The sequence below is a fragment of the Callithrix jacchus genome, chromosome 1 (assembly GCF_049354715.1).
Source record: "Callithrix jacchus isolate 240 chromosome 1, calJac240_pri, whole genome shotgun sequence".
NCBI classification, from domain to species: domain Eukaryota; kingdom Metazoa; phylum Chordata; class Mammalia; order Primates; family Cebidae; genus Callithrix; species Callithrix jacchus.
Window position 1 is genome coordinate 87,362,509 of NC_133502.1, and position 19,186 is coordinate 87,381,694.

Genomic DNA, 19,186 nt, shown 5'->3' on the forward strand with positions numbered 1-19,186 from the left:
CAGATGAGAATTGTGGGCAGGAGCATCAGCATGTGCAAAGACATGCAATCCCATGGTTGAGGCTGGGGGTAGGGCAACAAGGAAAAGGGCAGGCTGGGGCCAGCTTGAGAAGGATTGGCCCCTGTGGCAGGGTCTGCTGGTACTCTCCAATGCCCACATCTTCCTCTTCTCCCTGGGTGCAGAGATGGATGACATTTCCCAAGCTCTGTCACAGTTAAGTGGTGTACAAGTTCTTGCTAACGACATGTCCGTGGAAGTGACAAGCTCTTTACTGGCTCTTTCCTCATCTCGTGGCTGCATGGTGAGGACTCCCAGTCACAATGTGCCACAAGCCTGTGTCTCAGAGTGGCTGTGCAGAACAGCACAGATTTCTCACAGGAAGAGACCCAGGGCAAGAAGAAGAAGAAGAAGAAGAAGAGTTATGAAGCTACTGCGGTTGTCTAGAAAGAGACAGTGAGAACTTGCACCCAGGTGGCGGTGGAGAGGACAGATGGGTCTTCTCCAACCCTTGTTTTTTTTTTTTGAGACGGAGTTTCCCTCTTGTTACCCAGGCTGGAGTGCAATGGCACAATCTCGGCTCACTGCAACCTCCGCCTCCTGAGTTCAGGCAATTCTCCTGCCTCAGCCTCCTGAGTAGCTGGGATTACAGGCACGTGCCACCGTGCCCAGCTAATTTTTTGTATTTTTAGTAGAGACTGGGTTTCACCATGTTGACCAGGATGGTCTTGATCTCTTGACCTCGTGATCCACCCGCCTCGGCCTCCCAAAGTGCTGGGATTACAGGCTTGAGCCACCGCGCCCGGCGCACCCTTGTTGATTTTATCTAATGTTCCCTGCTTTGGAATATGTTTCTGAAATGATATTTCATGCAGTGCATAAAACTCATTCATAATATTCACACTGATGATGCTGATGAGTAAAGGGCAATAGAATGAGAAGCACCTTTCAGAAAATACATAAACAAAAGCAGTGATTTTGGTGCACAGACAGAAAGGCTTGAATGTGACAGTCAAGCCCCAAAATGGACTCACCACTCAGATTAAGTTCAGACTCTTTCACCATCACTACCACAGTAAAAAGTTATATTTGCTGTTTGCTTTCCCTGCAAACTTAGCCCAACTGTCCCTATTCTACCTGGAAAAGGGGAGCCCAGGCTATTTCCTCTGAGGCTTACTGAAGTCCCCTTCCACCCTTTCGGTTTCTGTCTAAATTATTCCTAGACGGTCTGTTCTGCTTGCCTCACCCACCACCTCCCATCAGGAAAAAAATCAGTATGACCTTTCTTAGTAAGACATAATGAAGACTTCAGCTTTCACATTCTCACAAAGGACAAAAGCTACAATAAGGAACAAATAATTTATAACATTTGAGTCTTTGGAAAGCCAGATGAGACAAAATTTCTGTGAAACTGGCCCCAGAAGACACAAGCACAACCTCCTCTTTGATACTGACATGAAATATTCTCCATCTTTACCCCTCCAGAATTCTTTATAAGTTGAGCCGTTTTGAGAGCGATTAAGCGTTTTGGAGTCAGCAGCATTACTAACAAACAGTGGAGAGATGGACAGAGGTCCTTGGTGCAGAGGGGACACAACAGCAGCTAAAACTGAGGGCAAACTCCAGTGTTGGGAGTCAGTCTTGCTCCTTTGCGTGTGTAACTGGGATGAAATTTTAACTTCATTGCTGTGTGTATATATTAAATGCCACATTATTTTCTCTAAAACAGATTAACTTCCATTCTGGAAGGAAATCAGTCATGATTGGGATAACCTCCCCATTCCCTCCTCGAAGTGTAGTGAAGTGCAAGGGGTCTGAAACACACACACGGGCACATGCATGCACATACCCAGACCCGAGGGTTCTACTGTATGCATTTTCTAAAAATGCTACTTTTTATTTAAAATACATCAGGGACACTGCTCTTAGACAAGACGTGACCTCTGAGAAGTGTGTGTGGCAGAGCTGCCATCAGTGGAAAGCAGTACATGGCAGAAGTGGGGAGTGGGGACGACACTGGCCAGGCTGCTGCTGTGTCTTCGGCCAAGCTCCTGTGAGCAGAGATGGGAGAGTATCATGCAATCCCACCTGCTGCTCAGTCACACTCCAATCCTGTCCTTGTTGCTTCTAACTACATGACTTTGAACCTCAGTTTTCACATCCCAAAGTGGGAATAACAATAGTCCCACCTCCTAAGTATTAAGGAAGAAAAAGTCATACCTGTAATCCCAGCACTTAGGGAGGCCGAGGTGGGTGGATCATTTGAGGTCATAAGTTTGAGACCAGCTTGACCCATATGGTGAAACCCCATCTTTACTAAAAATACAAAAATTAGCCAGGCCTGGTGGCATGTGCCTGTAATCCCAGCTACTCGGGAGGCTGAGGCAGGAGAATTGTTTGAACTCAGGAGGCGGAGGTTGCAGTCAGTCGAGATGGTGCCACTGCACTCCAGCCTGGTCAACAGAGTAAGACTCGTCCAAAAAAAAAAAAAAAGTACATAAAGTGCCTGGAAACAACATGAGCACAAAGAAATGTTAGTGCCTGCCCCTCATGGTAATGAGAGTTTTGGTGTGACAAATAATGGAATGACCATGGGGACATTAGACCCATCTCCTTGAAGTCAAGGCTATTCCGGAATACTGGGGCCTCCACAAACCCTTTCTGCTGCCCTCTCTATAACCCTGAGAGCATGATTTCCTTTACCTGCATAATTTCAAAATGTATTTCATCTCTCTACTTACTCTGCTTGTCAGTGCCTGTTGCAAACATCATCAACTTAAAAGAGGTCCAGCACGTGTCATCCTGGGCTGTATCCCATATGAATAACCCCCTTCGTGAAACTGTGACCACCTCCAATCACCTGAATCTCATTCTCATGATCATCCTTTTAAATGCCTTGGCTGTGCTGCTGAAAATTGCAGCTCTGAAAGACATACTCAAAATCCCTGCCTAAGAAAACAGTGCATCATCGGGCTTGCACAGAGTAAAATCTATGGGTGCTGAACCCTTGCGCTTAAGATTCCTCAACAGCTGGCTGAAGGGAACACACCTAGAGGTAATTTGCATTTACCCCCAAATAAGCTTTTTAATCAAAAGTACTTTGGAATGAAGCATATTGAAATATCTTGTATTTGCAGTGGGTGGGGTTGATTGATTCATATGCCTATGCAACATATGCTGCTCGTGCCGTGGTTTACAATTATGAGTTTGACTGAGTGTTCCATTCTTCTGTTGCCGATGCTCTAGTGGACTGCTTGCTTTGTATTATCACAGTGCTCAGAGCTGGAGGGTTCACTGTTTCTTTTTTTTTTTTTTTTTTTTTGAGATGGAGTTTCGCTCTTGTTACCCAGGCTGGAGTGCAATGGCGCGATCTCGGCTCACTGCAACCTCCGCCTCCTGGGTTCAGGCAATTCTCCTGCCTCAGCCTCCTGAGTAGCTGGGATTACAGGCACGCGCCACCATGCCCAGCTAATTTTTTGTATTTTTAGTAGAGACGGGGTTTCACCATGTTGACCGGGATGGTCTCGATCTCTTGACCTCGTGATCCACCCGCCTCGGCCTCCCAAAGTGCTGGGATTACAGGCTTGAGCCACCGCGCCCGGCCGGGTTCACTGTTTCTATGATTGCTGGCTCGGGGTTAGAATGGCTTTTCTTTTGGTTATTAGTATTGCAGAAGATACCATTTTTGAAATGTGAAGCAGTCTTGTGATGATGTCATCAAATCAGATGCAAACATCATGAAGACCTCAGCTAGGGGGTCATGCATAACACCACATGCAAATATCATCAACCATTACCACCCAAAGAACTCGTGGTTCACACGACAGGGCGTTGACTCAGACTGGAGTGTGCTATAAAGGCAGATTCACAGCCCCACTCAGGGAGACCGAAGCCAAATGTACATTTTATAGGATCTCCAGATGCTTCATGCATATTAATGCCTGAGTGGCACCATCCTCAACCACCTAGGACTTGGGACACTTTTAAGACGTTACTCCAAGGCTTCCACAAACAGGATCCCATTCAATACAACAACCTAGTGGGCAACTGCCGTCCTACTTATCTCTCATGGCGGGAAAAGGAGGCTCAGCAAGTGACCCGTGCAGGGTGGAAGCACTGACTCTTGGAGGAATCAGAATTCAGCCCAGACCTCTGAGGGGCTCCCTACCCTGCCTGTGCACCAGGAAAAAAAAAAAAAAAAAAAAAAAAAAAAACCTGATTATTTTAAATCAGTTGCCTAGTTCTCTTTGACCCACTGACCTAGTCTTCTGGGACCACGACCCTGGTGTCTGTTTTGTTATGAAGTCCCCAGCCTTATGCAGCCAGTCTAGGGGCTGCATGCAAAACACCACCCCATCCAGCCAGACCCTTGGAAAAACTGGCATGGCAAGCAGCTGCTAACATTGATTTGGCAGCTAGCATTGTGGCTGGGGGATTTAAAAGTATACGTCAGGTGTTCGGTTCCTACATATCCCCTACACTGAGACGTGCAGGAAGGTGACAACAAATGGAGGCTTGCAGGGCCTGACACTTAGCAGGTCCTCTGTAAGTGTCTGCTGATGAGTGTTGGTCATCAGTGGTCCCCATCCTATTTGGTCTTCCAGCAGCCCTAGTGCTGTCAGCCACTCCCTCCTTCCTGAATGTTCTCTCTGTGCCTCTGAAATAGCCCCTCCCTGATCATTGTCTCTCTGATATAGCCCTACCTCATCTACCTTCTTTTAGGCTGCTCCTTCTCTACCCATCATGGCATGGGGAGCTCACCAAGACTCAGGCCAGGATCCACCCCTCATCAGCCTGAACTTTCTTCACAAGGCAACCTGCTGATGCTCCCACTCTTAAATATCCAACCTGCATCTCTGAGCTCAAGACTGAGACATCTTCCTGCATGCACAAGATGTCCAGTAAAGTGATTCGGAATCTCAGGGTCCTTGTGTATCATTTCAATGCCAGTCCTTTGAAGATGGAACCCCTGATCTTTCTCTGTTAACCTGGTCCTTGTCTCATGGTCCTTGACTCCACAAATGGCCCCAGTCTATGCAGTGTAGAAGACAGACACCTAAGAATGCTCTGTAACATTCTCTTCCTTTTCTCTCATATTCAACCCATTTCTAAGCTACTACCTGTCAATTTTACCTTTTAAGTGTCTCTCCAACATATACAGCCAGAGTCCATCGTCACCACAGCTACCAGCTTCTTCCAAGCTATAATCTGCACCTGTCCCTCGCTTAGACTCCTGCAGGAGCCTTTGAATCTTCTCACTATGTTCATTCTGACCCCTCCAATCCATTCTCCACACTGCAGTAGGCAGCATCTGCACTGGCACCAAGACATTCCCACCCCCTGGCATTCACTCCTTGGTACAATCTCCTCCTCAGTGTGGGCCGCAGCAGGTGAGTTGTTTCTATGAATAGAATATTGTAAAAGTGACAGAATGTCACATTTCACATTCGGTTACAAAAACGATGTTTTCTCTCTCTCCTGCCTTACCATTCAGGGGGAATCAAATTGCCATGTTGTGAGAAGCATTAGGGAGAAGCTCCTGAGACAATGAAGAAATGCTTCCAGCCGGCAGTGAGCAAAGGCCTGAGGTCTGCCCACAGCCACTGGGTGACCTTGGAAATGAACCCTCTCCCCAGGCAAGCCTTGAGATAGCTGCAGCTCCCGTTGACACTGGATTGTAATCTTGTGGGAGACCCAGAGGCAGAGGACCCAGCTAAGCCATGTCCAAATTCCTAGCCCAAAGAACTGTGAGATAATAATATAAGTTGTTTTATGCCACTACACTTTGGGGTAATTTGTTACACCGCAATAAGTAACGGATACGCCTATTATACCACACTCTGCTTTACTTCAAGACCACCCGTTCTTTAAGAATAAAGACTAAAACCCCTGACACCTAAGGGTCATGTGATCTGGCCTCTCCTGACCTCTGTGCCTCACCTGGCACCAGGCTCCCCTACTTTCAGGGTTCCATGATGGTGCCTGTGGTCCTAGCTGCTTGGGCAGCTGAGCTGGGAGGATTCCTTGAGCCCAGAAGTTCAACGCCACAGTGAGCCTGACTCTAGCCTGGGTGACAGAGTGAGATCCTGTCTCTAAAAACACAAAAATAAAAAATAAACAGCAAACCTATGTGAATGGCAGAGTTCACTGGCTTTGGTCAAAGACTAGGATCACCAATAAAAGGGGGACCCCCTGCTGCTAAATGAGCTTGCGACATGTTTTCATAACTCCTGCACATTGCCATTGACCTCTCATGTTCTAACCTCTCATCTCCTGACATCTTGTCCTCTGGCAGGTCCTTGAAGAAGTTCAGCTTCCTCTAGACACAGGGCCTTTGCACAGGCCTCTCTGCTCCAGACACCTGTGACTCAGTGGAAGTGTGGCTCCCTATGGGAAGCCTTCCCTGACTCCTCAGTTCTATGCTGGGCTCCACCGATGGATGGATGCTTTTACGGCTGCCTGTCCCTTGACTTTTCAGGGTTGACCTGCTGCCCTTAGTTTGTAATTGTCCACTTATGTCTGTGGCTCTTTTACTGCAGTCTATCTCCCTCACCAGACTGTAAATTTCAGAAGAACAAAAACTATGTGGCAGAGCTCATGTCTGTTTAGGCCCCCACTGTCTTGCCAGTAGCAGGCACATCAACGTTCTTAACTGATAGCTGTCTAAACAGTGAGTAGGTCTATGCCCTGCGTGGAGGTTGCTCTTCTGCCATACAGGAAAGTTTCCTGTCTCCCCTCTCCCAGTTCAGACATCCACACTTCTCTACAATCATTTTCAAGAACAATTGGGAGGCTAAAGGGGCTGAGACCAGTCACACAGCTATGTGAGATACAGCAAAGGATGCGCCTTTTTTTGTTTGTTTGTTAAAAATGAACTCGATGTGTTTAATAAAGCTTGGTAACCAAAATCGCGGTACAAACATCAAGTCACACGCCCACAAGACAGAATTCCATTTACAAAATGTTGCTCGGGAAGCCTCCACCGGGCCGTGCCCCAAGAGAGCCCGATCCAAGCCTGGGATCTCTGGGTGGGCAGAAAAGGTGAGTGCAGGGGTCTGGGGTGGAGGGGGAGGATCTTGGGCTAGGGGGAGGAGGACAAAGAGGAGGGAAAGTGGAGAAAAATGCAGACTCAAAGCGGTCCACATTACAGCTCCAAAAGAGCTAGCCGGTGAGATTATCACAATGATACAGTCCAAATAAAAGCAAAAATAAAAATCATTCGGCTGATGCAGCAGGCTATGCTGCCAAGAACCCAGATGGCGGCCTTCCTGCGGCCATCTGCACGGGCCTTCTCACCCACCATCTCTCCCGTGCGCCCACTCGCTTCCCTCTCGCTCACTCGCACTCACTCCCTCGCTAGGAAACACGGAAGCTATTTTGCGTTTGGAGCTAGTAACCTGGTCAAGCGATTCCTCCGAAGAGTCGCTGAAGAAGGACCGCGCCTCGGCCTCTAGAAGCAACAAACAGAATGGCTGCTTCCTGCTGGTGGCCGGCTTGGGTTTCAGAGTCCGGGGTGCCACCAGGCCCCTCTTGGTCAGCTTGGGGCCGCCAGCCGCCTTGCTGTTCTTTGCCACCATGCCACACAGGAGGGAAGGCGTCAGTTTGGAGCTGGAGGGGCCTTGGGCGGGCCACTCGTCCTTCAGGAATTCTTCATCTTCATCTGAGTCCGTATTGTAAGAGTAGCTGCTCACTTCTGAGGCGAACAGGGAATGGGCCGATTTGGGCTGGCCTCTGGCCGTAAACCCCACCTCCATCTTCCTGGTTTTGGCGGCCCTTTTGTGTTTACCTTCTCTGGAGGATTTCGGAGACAGGCCGAGGCCCTTGGCCAGCGCCTTCCTCTCCTTGCCCAGCAGGCTGTCGTAAGGAGTCAAGTACCTGCCACAGCCCCTGCCAGTTTTCGATTTCCACCCAGTACTGTCCAAAAACTTGAAGGGCGACTTCAACTTGTCCTGCTTGGTGAGGGAGAGGGCCTTGTCGAGCTTGCTTGCCAACTGCTCCTGGTAGCTGGCCATCTTCTTCTTCTTAATTTTTAGCTGACTTATGAAGTCAGACAAGGTCTCATGTTCATCCCAAGTCTGGCTCCTCCCCCTGGCTTTCCCCATTCCAATGTGGGCATCCTGTTCTTCCTCGGGCCCTTTGTGTCTCTTCTGTATCCCTGCTCCCAGCTCATAGTCATCTGACGTCAGCAGAGACTTGCTGCTCAGCTTTCCGCCACTGTTGCAGCACTTCCCTCTCTTGTGGGGGCGGGCAACAGGGCGCTCAGGGCATGGGTCCGTTTCTGCAGCCTGCCAGGGCCTCTGCGTGCCAAGCTTCTATGGGGTTCCTCATGCCTGTCCTCGGAGTCCCGGCGCCACTGCAGCTTCAGCAGCTCACGCTGCTTCTCCTTGTACTCACGCTGGACCTCAGCCAGCCGCATCTGGAAGTCCAGCTCCAGGGCATCTATGTCCTCTAGGGAGGAATTCATGGCATACATCCGCTCCTCCTTCTTGTGCATCCAGCTGTACTTCTTGTTGGGCTTCAGCTTCCCGGGCAACCGCAGGTTCTTGAGCGGGTCCACCACAGGCCCATCCAGCACCTCCCTCAGCATGTGGCTGCCCACTGCCAGCAGGCTCTCCAGGGAGGGCCATGCCACCAGGGCCCGCTCCACACCTCCTAGCTCCTGGCTCCTCCTCTCCAGCTCCAGCTCTGCGATCTCGCTCAGCAGGGTGATCCAGTGCAGGAAGCTCTGCTCCAGGACAAGGCTCTTGGCCACTTCCAGCTTCTCCACAGCCTGGGCTCCGGCAGCGCCCGGGGAGGGCAGAGGCCTGGCCTGTGGCAGCTCCGCAGCCGCTGCCAGGGCATTCATGCCAGCCAGTGGGTCCTCCAGGCAAGGCAGGAACTGGTCAGAGCTTCCCTCTTCCAGGTAGCAAGTGCTGCCGGGTACAGGCACGGCCTCCTGGGGCTCCAGGCTCAGGCACTGTCCCTCCCCAGCAGGCACGTCACAGTCCATTTGAAGGCTGGGCTGGGGCTCACTTGGGGTTTCCTGGGCCAGGCCTTCCTCAGGCACTGCCTCTGCCACGGGCACTGCCACAGGCAACTCCACGGGCTCCTCCTTGGTCTCCACCAGTGTCTGAGGTGCCTGCTGCACCCCCAGGTCCAGGGTGGTCATGCAGGGTTCTGTCCAGCCTGGGGAATCCACCCGAGCTTCAGGCCCCTCTGCAAAGTCTGGGCACTCGGAGGGCTCCACGCAGCCCTGCCCGGTGGCACTCAGCGCCTGGGCCTCCAACAGGCCACCTCCACAACTGCCTGCAGGGCTCGGGGTGGCCATGGTTTCTGCAGCGGGCAGGGGCAGCAGCAACTCCAGAGGCAGTAGCTTTGCGGGACCCTTGTCCATGTCCTCCACCTCTGCCCTCACCTCCCGCTGGGCCAGTGGTTCTTCCTCTGGGCCCTCCCGCAGTGGCTCTGGGATCTTGGAGGGGACAATTGGATAGGCTTGTCTTCCAGCGAGAGTGCCAGGCGCTCAGGCCCATCAGCCGGGAGTGGCACATCTGGGGCCAGGCCATCTGCGTCAGCAGCCTCCGTGGGTTGCAGCAGGAAAGGGTAGGGCCTCCCGTACTGCGGCGGCAGGGCTTGGAACGGGTACCTGGGTGGGATATCTGAGAACAAGGCCTGGAAGGGGCTGGGGGCTTCCTTCTCCAACTCCAAGTCTTTCTTCTCGACCACATTCTTGGGGGCCTCCTCCTTGTGGGTGATACCCGGGGTGGGGGGCGGAGAGGTGGGTGGTGAGCTGGTGGGGTGGGAGCGGAGGGGGGGTGGCAGGGGATGCATAAGTGGGTGACTTGGACGCATCCTCCAGCTTCTGGATGACCTTGGCTTTCAGGGCAGCCACAGGGGACGCACGGGGCGATGGTGGCGGGTTCACAGCCTTGCCATAGGTGCCTGCAGGGCCGGCGGCCAGGCAGGGGGGCTTCCAAGGCAGTAGCCCAGGGCCGGCGGTGGCCAGGCCACCTTTGCTTGGGGCCTCCAGACCCCCCTTGCTCCCCTTCTCCTCCATCTCCGCCCGGTGCTCCTGTGCCTTCAGCCGCTCCTGCAGTAGCTAGGCGCTCCTCTGCAGTTCCAGGGCCTGGGCCGCCTGCTGCTGCAGGTACAGGAACTCCTGCTGCCATAGGAAGTGCTGCTGCAAGAAAAGCTGCAGCTACTGGGCGTGGTGCAGGGGGCTGCGGCCCGGCTGGTATACAGTGGACCAGAGGGGTGGCACGGTGGCCCACTCCATCAGCTCCACGAAGTGAGGCAGGTGATCGCTGGGAATGACCACCAGCTGGCTTGACTGGGGGTCCCTGACAAACTGGTAGGCCGACAGCAGGGAGCCCCCCAGGCCGGATGGAAACGCAGGGGCCATGCTCTGGTGCAGAGATGGGGGCGGCAAGCCATAGGGGTGTCCGGCGAGCCACATGGATGTGCTGCCCAAGTGGGGCAACCAGGGGTGCGTGGCCAGATGCGCTGCGGGCTCAGCAGACCAGCGCCCTGAGCCCGCCAGCGCCAGGCCCCCGGTCACCATGAGGTTGGGGTTGAGGCTGTTAGGAGCACAGCTGGTAGGCTGCAGGCGGGCCAGGTCTGCCAGCTCCTTACTGTCTCTGAGCCACTTCTCCTGATCCCAGTCCAGCCGTGCCCCCAGCAGCCGCTCCTCCCGGTGCCTGGCCCGGTCATCCACACAGTCCTCATCACTCGGCAGTGCCCTTCGACGTCACTAAACGACAAAGAGCACTCCTGGTCTGCCAGTCCAGGCCCCAGCCTGCCACTGCCGCCACTGTCTTTCTGTCGGGCCACGGCCACTGCAATGCCCATGGGCGGGTGTCGCACTTCTGCCTCACCCTGAGCACCAGAGCCCTCATGCCCAAAAGCCTTGGCACTCTCGGGCCTCTCGGGGTCCCGCTTCAGCTGCCGGCTGCCACCCACTGCAGGGCCTCCAGGGTGTGGGAATCAGGCCTGGGCTCAGGGGGTACCTGCAGAGGTGGGAGCAGGCTCAGGTTTCATGGTGCCCAAACCTCCAAAGGGGCTCTTCTTGCCACAGCTACCAGGGCGCACGGCCACGGCCTCCCGGGCGAAGCTGCCACTGTACTTTATAAGGCTCTGAATGGCCGAGGCCTCTCCAGGCCCATGGGCTGCAGAGTGCATGTCGGCAATGGGCCGGCCATAGGTGGCCACTGAGCGGGGCAGCATGGCCCCGGGATCCAGGTAGGCCTTCTTGGAGCAGGTGGCGGCAACCACAGCACAGTCCCTGTGCTGGACTCTGGCCTGGGTGGTGGGAATACTGCAGTATGCAAAACAGACTCAGCCCTGGGGCTCGTAGGGTTTCTAGTCTGGTGGGGGAGAAAAATGTTAACCAAATTATCACACTAATAGACACAGCAACCGTCCATAATGGCATTGTGCAGGAGTTATGAAAACATGTCACAATGGAACCAAGCTAATCCAGCAGCAAGGGGTCCCCCCTCTTACAGGTGATCTCAGTCTTTGACCAAAGTCAGTGAACTCCACCATTCACAGAGGTTTGCTCTTTCTTTTTTATTTTTGATTTTTTAGAGACAAGGCCTCGCTCTGTTACCCAGGCTGGAGTGCAGTGGCACCATCAGGGCTCACTGTAGCCTTGAACTTCTGGGCTCAAGGAATCCTGGTACTGGGGAGACAGCGGTGACCTAAACAGACCCAAGCAGCTGGGACCACAGGCGCTACCATGCCCTACTAATTTTTATTTTAATTTTTTTGTAGAGATGGGTTTTCTATGTTGCCCAGGCTTGTCGGAGCTACTAGTCTCAAGTGATGCTCCCCCTTCAGCCTCCCAAACTGTTGGGCCTGTAGGCCTGAGCCACCGTGCTCGGTCTGACTGTGGCAAGTCACACATTGTCAAGACCAGCTCTTGAGATTCCCATCCCCACACTTCACTCTCCCCTCACTTCCCATTCCGCATCATTCATAAATTCCATGAGCAATTAAACTGGCATATTACAGGCAAGGCACATTTGCCTCATCCTCACCATATATTCACCTGGTAGATTTTAGACACCAAAAAGAGAAAAATACGTATAATGGGGTGAGATCCAAACAAAGTCTTCATACTTTGCAATGATACACAACAGGGCATTTAGACGTGTCCAGTGAATAGCTTCCCCAAAATTCACAAACCAAAACCGCTTAATGAGATACCTGTCCACTCAGATTTTAAAACTTTTGGCAGCCAACATCCTTAAGAAATATGTTTTCTGTTAAATGAACCTAATAGTGCAGTAAATGCAGGAGCGTAAGATGGCTTTCCCTCTTCTGTTTTAAATCATAAACTCCATGATGGAAAAAGTAGAAAAATATTTCTCACTTAAGAGTGAAGGGGAAGGCCGGGCATGGTGCTCAGGCCTACAACCCCAGCACTTTCGGTGGCCAAAGCGGGAGGATCACTTAAGGTCAGGAGTTCAAGACTAGCCTGTTCACCAACATGGTGAAACCCCACCTCTACTAAAAATACAAAAATTAGCCAGGTGTGGTGGTGCATGCTTGTAATCCCAGATTCCTGGGAGGCTGAGGCAGGAGAATTGCTTGAACCCAGGAGGCGGATGCTGCAGTGAGCCAAGATTGTGCCACTGCACTCCAGCCTAGACAACAGAGGAAGACTTTGTTTCAAAAAATAAATAATAATAATAAGTAAGAGTGAATAGGATACCTCATTTGCTCTGATGCAATGCATTTTATTATGCATTGCATGCCTGTATGAAAATGTCTTGTTACCCCGTAAGTGTATATACCTACTATATACCCACAAAAATTCAAAATCAATTTTTTCAATAGTCATAAGGAAGTCAAAGCTTTTACTCAACAGGTTTATTGGCTAACATCCATAAGTAATAATGGAATGTATAATTGAAGTGTTTTAAGTGCCACCCGAAAAGGAAAATCAAGTCTCTCTTCCTTTAACTGATAAAATTTTTATTTCACTTTTGAATTTTTACCTTTTTCTTGATTATTCCCTGTAAGGCAAAATAATAAGTGTTTAAAGGACATACACAAATCTAGTATATTAATAACCAGGCATTTTTCGTTTTGTTTCTTTTTTCTTTCTTTCTTTTTTTTTTTTTGCTATTCTATTTTCCCAGCCACAGGTATGCTTGCTAGGCAATAAATATAACTATCAGAGAAGCAAATGTTAGGCAGAATACTGGTAAGAAAAAACAAAGCTACCAGACACACAAACAAGACGAGATTGGTTCCACATTCACTACTCATTTTCAAGCAGCAAGTATTCACTGAACATACGTTTTTGTTCAGCTACAAAGGAGGGAGGGATTTGTATTGTCTTTTTTTCTTTTTTGGTTTGTTTTGAGTCAGTGCATGCATTTTTTTTTCATCTCAGCAGATAGGCAAACAGATGGACCCTGAAGCCAGCTGGAATGTCAGAGGTGGAGGGAGACCCTGGGAGACTGATGGGGCCTGGATCCTCTCCAGCCTCTCCCTCACAGTGTCCACACAACTGCCCCAAGTGCTAATGTCTTGTTTAAACACTTCTGAGAGTGAAGCTGCATGGGTGCACTTGGCAGACCTGACGACAGGTACTTACAAGCGTGATCAGGGTCAACCTCAATAGAGGGAAAATACTGGATATTTTAAAATACTCTTTTGATGCATGGTGTGACTGAAGACAACACTATATTGAGAATTGGAGGAAGACAACGCTGTGGTGCAGGCAGCTCTTCTCAACTCTTTAAAGCAAGCCTTGCTCACCAAGGTGCTCGCTCATGTCTCTCACCCCTGCCCATATGTAGCATTAAAAAGTGAACAAAAGACAGATAAAGCAAGAATTCAGAAAGAAAACGATGTAAGAAAGCAGAAGGACAGAAATTTAAAGAGAGAAGAGAAAACCAAAGTCAGCATTCGAAAGGGACAGGGGCAATGAATGTTTAGATTTCAAAATCTAAAAGATCCAAGCATGCCTATAATCCCAGCACTTTGGGAGGCCAAGATCTCCTGAGATCAGGAGTTCAAGACCAGCCTGACAAAATGGTGAAACCCCATCTCTGCTAAAAATATATAAATTAGGCGTGATGTCTCATGCCTGTAATCCCAGCTACTCATGAGGCTGAGGCGGGGGAACAGCTTGAACCCAGGAGGCAGAGGTTGCAGCGAGCTGAGATTGTGCCATTGCACCTCAGTCTGGGCCACAGAGAAATACCTCCTGTCTCAATAAATAAATAAATAAATAAATAAATAAGAGCCCCACGCTAGGAAGAACCTAAAGCCTGAGTACTCCTCATGTGAAAGGCAATCTCTGTAGAATATTATTATTTTTTTTTTGGAGACAAGGTCTTGCTATGTTGCCCATGCGTGAGTGCAGTCGATATTCACAGGTGCTACCATAGGACCCTACAGCCTTAAACTCCTGGGCTCAAGTGGTCCTCCTGCCTCAGCCTCCCAAGTAGTTGGAACTACAGGCACGCACAACCACGCCTGACTCAGAGCATTATCCTTAAAAGTATTATCCAGGAATGTGGGGTGAAGGCATGTGGGGAAGGGATATCTGTGCTATAATGACAGTGGCTAACACTTGGGGTGAATGCTGTGTATCTCTGGTGTTCTGAGCACTTTGAACGCATTGTCTCATTAAATTCCTCACACCAAAAAAAAAAAAAAAAAAACAAAGGTAATACCCAGGAAACAGATTAGAGCATTCATAAACCACACAGCATTTAGCTCAGTGTTAACAATGAAAAATAATTCCACTCCTGAAGCACAAACTGCAAATCAGTTACATATCGCTGCAGGAAAGGGGGTTTAGTTAGGTGTGTCATATGAGCACCAGAACTTTTCACAGTGTTGCAAGCAAGTTATCTGTCCCAAAGAATTTCAACTTCAGGATTTGAGTTTCCTTCGAGGAAGATGCTGTGGACATTTGTGGTCATGAACTTTTGAGCGCCAATAGCCCAAACAGCTCCAGTGTCTCTAAGCTCTGAACAGGCAACATCACTGTGAATTACCGTTAAACTCGGATACCAAATGACGGTGTCTCACTCCAAATCCCAGCATCATACAACATGATCTCTCTAACTTTCTGTACAACTTTACAATAGAATTGTATTTCAGTGACTATTTTGATATTGGATTAAATATTCCAAAGAGTTACATAACATTCAGGTCTATTTTTCCTGTCAGAGTTCTGCTGAATTATAAAACCCATCATCACAGTGTTCAGCGTTAAGAAAATTAAACACACAGTAATCTTGCCAATGTTAATCAGAACCAAAACTCCAGAATGCCTTGCCATTTATGGAACCAGTCTGGGTTTTAGATACAAATGCCAGCTGTTTATCCTATGAACTATTTTTGCTAGGCTGAGGCAATACACAATTCTTTTGTTTTAATCTCACAAAGGGATGTATGTGGGTGGGACAGGGTGACACTGAACAAGGGATTACGGGGCATGACAGAGGCAGTTCTCAGCCTCCCCAGCATCTCCTGAGTCTCCCTGGTTTCCTGACGTCCACAGAGTGAGATTGTCCCAAACTCACTGCATGGTGAGAGTGCCGTCTTTATAAGACCCTTCATGCAGTGTATCCAATCCAGTGATTGCTTGATCAAATGCCACGTTTGCCAGGCTGCAGACCTTTTCAGGAGAATTTCAAATCTCATAACAAAAGAGTGAGAAATTAAGTGCCAGGCCCAGTCGAATTGGGTGTGCAGACTGCTCATCTTTCTTACTGATTTCAGATGCTTCCTGGTAAGCCTGCTGGGAGTTCAACACAGTGAACCCCAGACGCCACCCCAGAAAGACACTAAGGCCGGTTGCCCCCTCAGGAGGCCGGACACACCCACCTCTGTATTCAGTACCTGACTCTGCACCCGACACCAGGCTCTACAGTCGGCACCTAGCTCTGACACATGGCTCCCCTGGAAGGCTCCCGCTAATGCAACCCTGGCAGGCTCTCACCAGAAAACCCGCCCAACAACCCGCCAACCAAATATCGGCCCGCCCTGTCCCAATCCCGCTCCCCTGGAGCCAATCAGAGCCCCAACTGTTGCTTCTTCCTCATAGCCATAAAACCCCCCCACCCCGGGAAGTCAGCGCGACTTCTCTGGCCCCCTTTCCCCGAACCAGAGAACCTCACCTGGGAGCTGAATAAATTGGCATTTAATTTTTTTATACTGGCCTCAGTTTCCTCATCTTAAACTGGGCAATAACCTTTACAGACACCTGACACAATCTCCTCTCATTTTCAAGCAGAACACCTTGCTTTCAGATTGTGTCACCTGGGGAATAAGAGATTTCTCCAACAGCTCTGGAACCTCATTGCAGATGTCCAGCAGTTCTGCTGTTGTCTCCCACAGTGTTCTTTGCCCATCAGCTGCTTCTCTTTCCTCCCTGTTCTCTGCTCAGCCCTGGAGATGACAAGCCAGAAAGGATGGCGGGCACCCATCGTGTTCCTGTAGGCGGCAGAGGGCACATGGCTGCCTTGAGCAGGGAGTGCGTGCCCCTGTTGTGCGGCTGCTTCTCAGGCTGCAGCCACATCATCACCGTGCTCAGCCTGCCCAGCGGGCTTGGCTTTCTGTACCAGCGCACTTTTACCCATTGTCACTTCCAAGCACAGCTCCGGGCATGGTGACCACCACCTTCCCAAGCCCACTCCTCAGGCCGCTGCAGTGGCGGCGGCGGCAGCTACTCCAGCTCCGGAATCAGCGGCGGCTGCTCCGCTTCCCAAAAACAACCTCTCTTTGATGAGCTATTAGCATGTCTTGCCTGGATGGACCACAGCACCTCTCAAAAACTAAGTAAAAATGAGCAGAAACAAATGAGCCCCAAGCTGCTAACTCTCTGGAAAATTCCGAAGACTGCCAGCAGATGTAATTTCCAGGTGTGAGAAAAATAGATGTGTCTGAGAAAGGACGGGACGCAGCAATCAGAATGGCCAACGCACAGGGAACCGAAGCGGGCCAGGGAGGCCAGTAGCCACGTCAGGGCGAGTGTGGGTAGTTCCTGTGTTCCTTTCAGAGGCCCAGTCTCACCGATAGGCCACACAGGATGGTCTGTCTCTAAATTTTAATCTCGAGGTAACAAAAGTGGCATTCAGACATCAGAGCATCGATGGTGGCAGTTTTCTGCAAGCCCCCACTCACCCCTGCATTAAAAGCCCCCCCTCCACTCTGGGCTGATGGTCATTCCTAAGAGGGACCCCAGCTCACCACTGGGAAGGGGTCCACACTCCGGTCCTAGAGTAGCTGCCATCTCTTGGGCAGCCCAGGCTAGGAACACCCCACTAAAGTGCACATCTGACAGTATCATACAATTCGTCATAGTAGGAATAATTGAACTTAGCTTCCCTTGGGCCCTTTTTGGATTTTCAGAAAGTTTAGGACATTCCATGTTTTTATTTCCTCCTTTTCCATTTCTCAAATGTGAAATTCAGTTCTCCAACCCTTGCCGTGTGGGTTCTATAACGCAAGCCAACAGCACCATCTAGTGTACACCTCCCCAACTTTCTCAAAATGACTGTGGCCAGTCCTCTGAGGAGAGGTGCTAGGCATGTGTGCTTTTGACTCCCTGTCAATCAGACTTAAGAAACATGAGGAGAGACAGGAGGATCGCTTGAGCCCGGGAGGTCGAGGCTGCAGTGAGCCATGATGGTGCCACTGCACTCCAGCCTGGATGACAGAGCGAGATCTTGTGGGGGGGGGGGGGGGAAGAAAGAAAGAAAAAGAAAAGAAGCATGAAGACCTAATTCATTTTTCAGTGTCAGAATAAATTGCATTTTCTTTCTGATAAAATTGCACGTAGCCCTTGAGCTATATCCTGTCTACACTTTATTTCCATGGTTAGCACAAGCGGGGGTGGACCGTGCCTGCTCTGTCCTGAGGCACATCAGCTGTTTCCCAGAGCCTCCAATTTCAGGAGGTGGGTCATAGGGGCCATGTGCAAGGTCTGAGCTCTGAGAGAGAAAGTCCCCCTGGGGAAGATCATGAAGAAGGTCAATTGCCGGCAAATCACCATCGTGCTCAGCTTCAAGGAGGCACTTTGGGCTAAAGTGAAAGATCCATATGAAAGCCAGATCAAGTCAAAGAGGGATTTTTGTGTCAAGATCCAAGCATGCCTCGCAGGGCCTGACGTCACTGCTCTGAAGTTATGTTCACTTTCTTCTTCACGTTTTTATCTCTGTGTGCTGGTTTCTGTTTTTTTTTTTTGTCTCCTGGCTGGCTGAATTTCTGTTTCCTGGGCCACAAGAGAGAGCTGGCTTTCCACAGCTGCCAGGTTCCCCAGGGCTCTGTTGTAGGAAGTGAACCCAGGGGCAGGGGCAGGAGCAGGGGAGACAGTGGCAAACAGCACGATATGAGGCACCCAGTGCATCCGAACTCAGCAGAGTGCTAGCCCAGTCTGTTTTCTCTCTCCTCTCACCCCTTAGAGACTCGTTAACATAAAGACCCCTCCTCCTGGGAACATCACACACTGGTGCCCGTTGAGGGGGTGGGGGAAAGAGGAGGGAGAGCATTAGGACAAATACCTAATGCATGTGGGCTTTAAAACCTAGAGGATGGGTTGATAGGTGCAGCAAACCACCATGCCATGGGTATGCCTTGCAGGACTGGAAGGTGCTCTGGGTGAGTCAGTGTGTGAGTGGTGAATATGAAGGCCTAGGACATTATGTACACTACTGCCCACTTTATAAACACAGTACACTTAGACTACACTGAATTCATTTTATTGAATTTTTTTCTTTAATAATAAACTAATCAGCTTACTGTAACTTTTTTATTTTATAAACTTTTAAATTCTAAAGCTTTTTGATTCTTGTAATAGCTCAAACACAAACACACTATTCGGTTGTACAAACATATTTTCTTTCTTTATATCCTTATTTTTTTGCTTTTTCCTATTTTAAAATTATTAACTGTTTTTTACTTTAAAATTTTTTTTTATTAAAAACTAAGACGGGGTGGGGGAGAGGTGCGCGCCGAACGTGCCTGGGCAGGGTGAGGTGAGGAGGAGGAGGAGGAGGAGGAGGAGGAGGAGGAGGCGGTGACGGGACAAGAAGGGAGGGGAAAGGGCCACAGCCGCCCAGTGAGGCGGCGAGGCGGGGTGGGGGGGTGGGGGGTGCCCGACCCCCCAGCCCCGGGCCCTGGGCCCTGGGGAGAGGCGAGGACGGACCGGACCCACAAGGGGCTCCGGAGCACCCGACGCCAT

At 50.3% G+C, this 19,186-nt stretch overlaps 1 pseudogene; it reads right to left on the reverse strand.

The window, feature by feature from the left end:
* Window positions 1-7,289: 7,289 nt before the first annotated feature.
* On the reverse strand, window positions 7,290-19,186 carry LOC100395018 (trinucleotide repeat-containing gene 18 protein pseudogene; annotated as a pseudogene).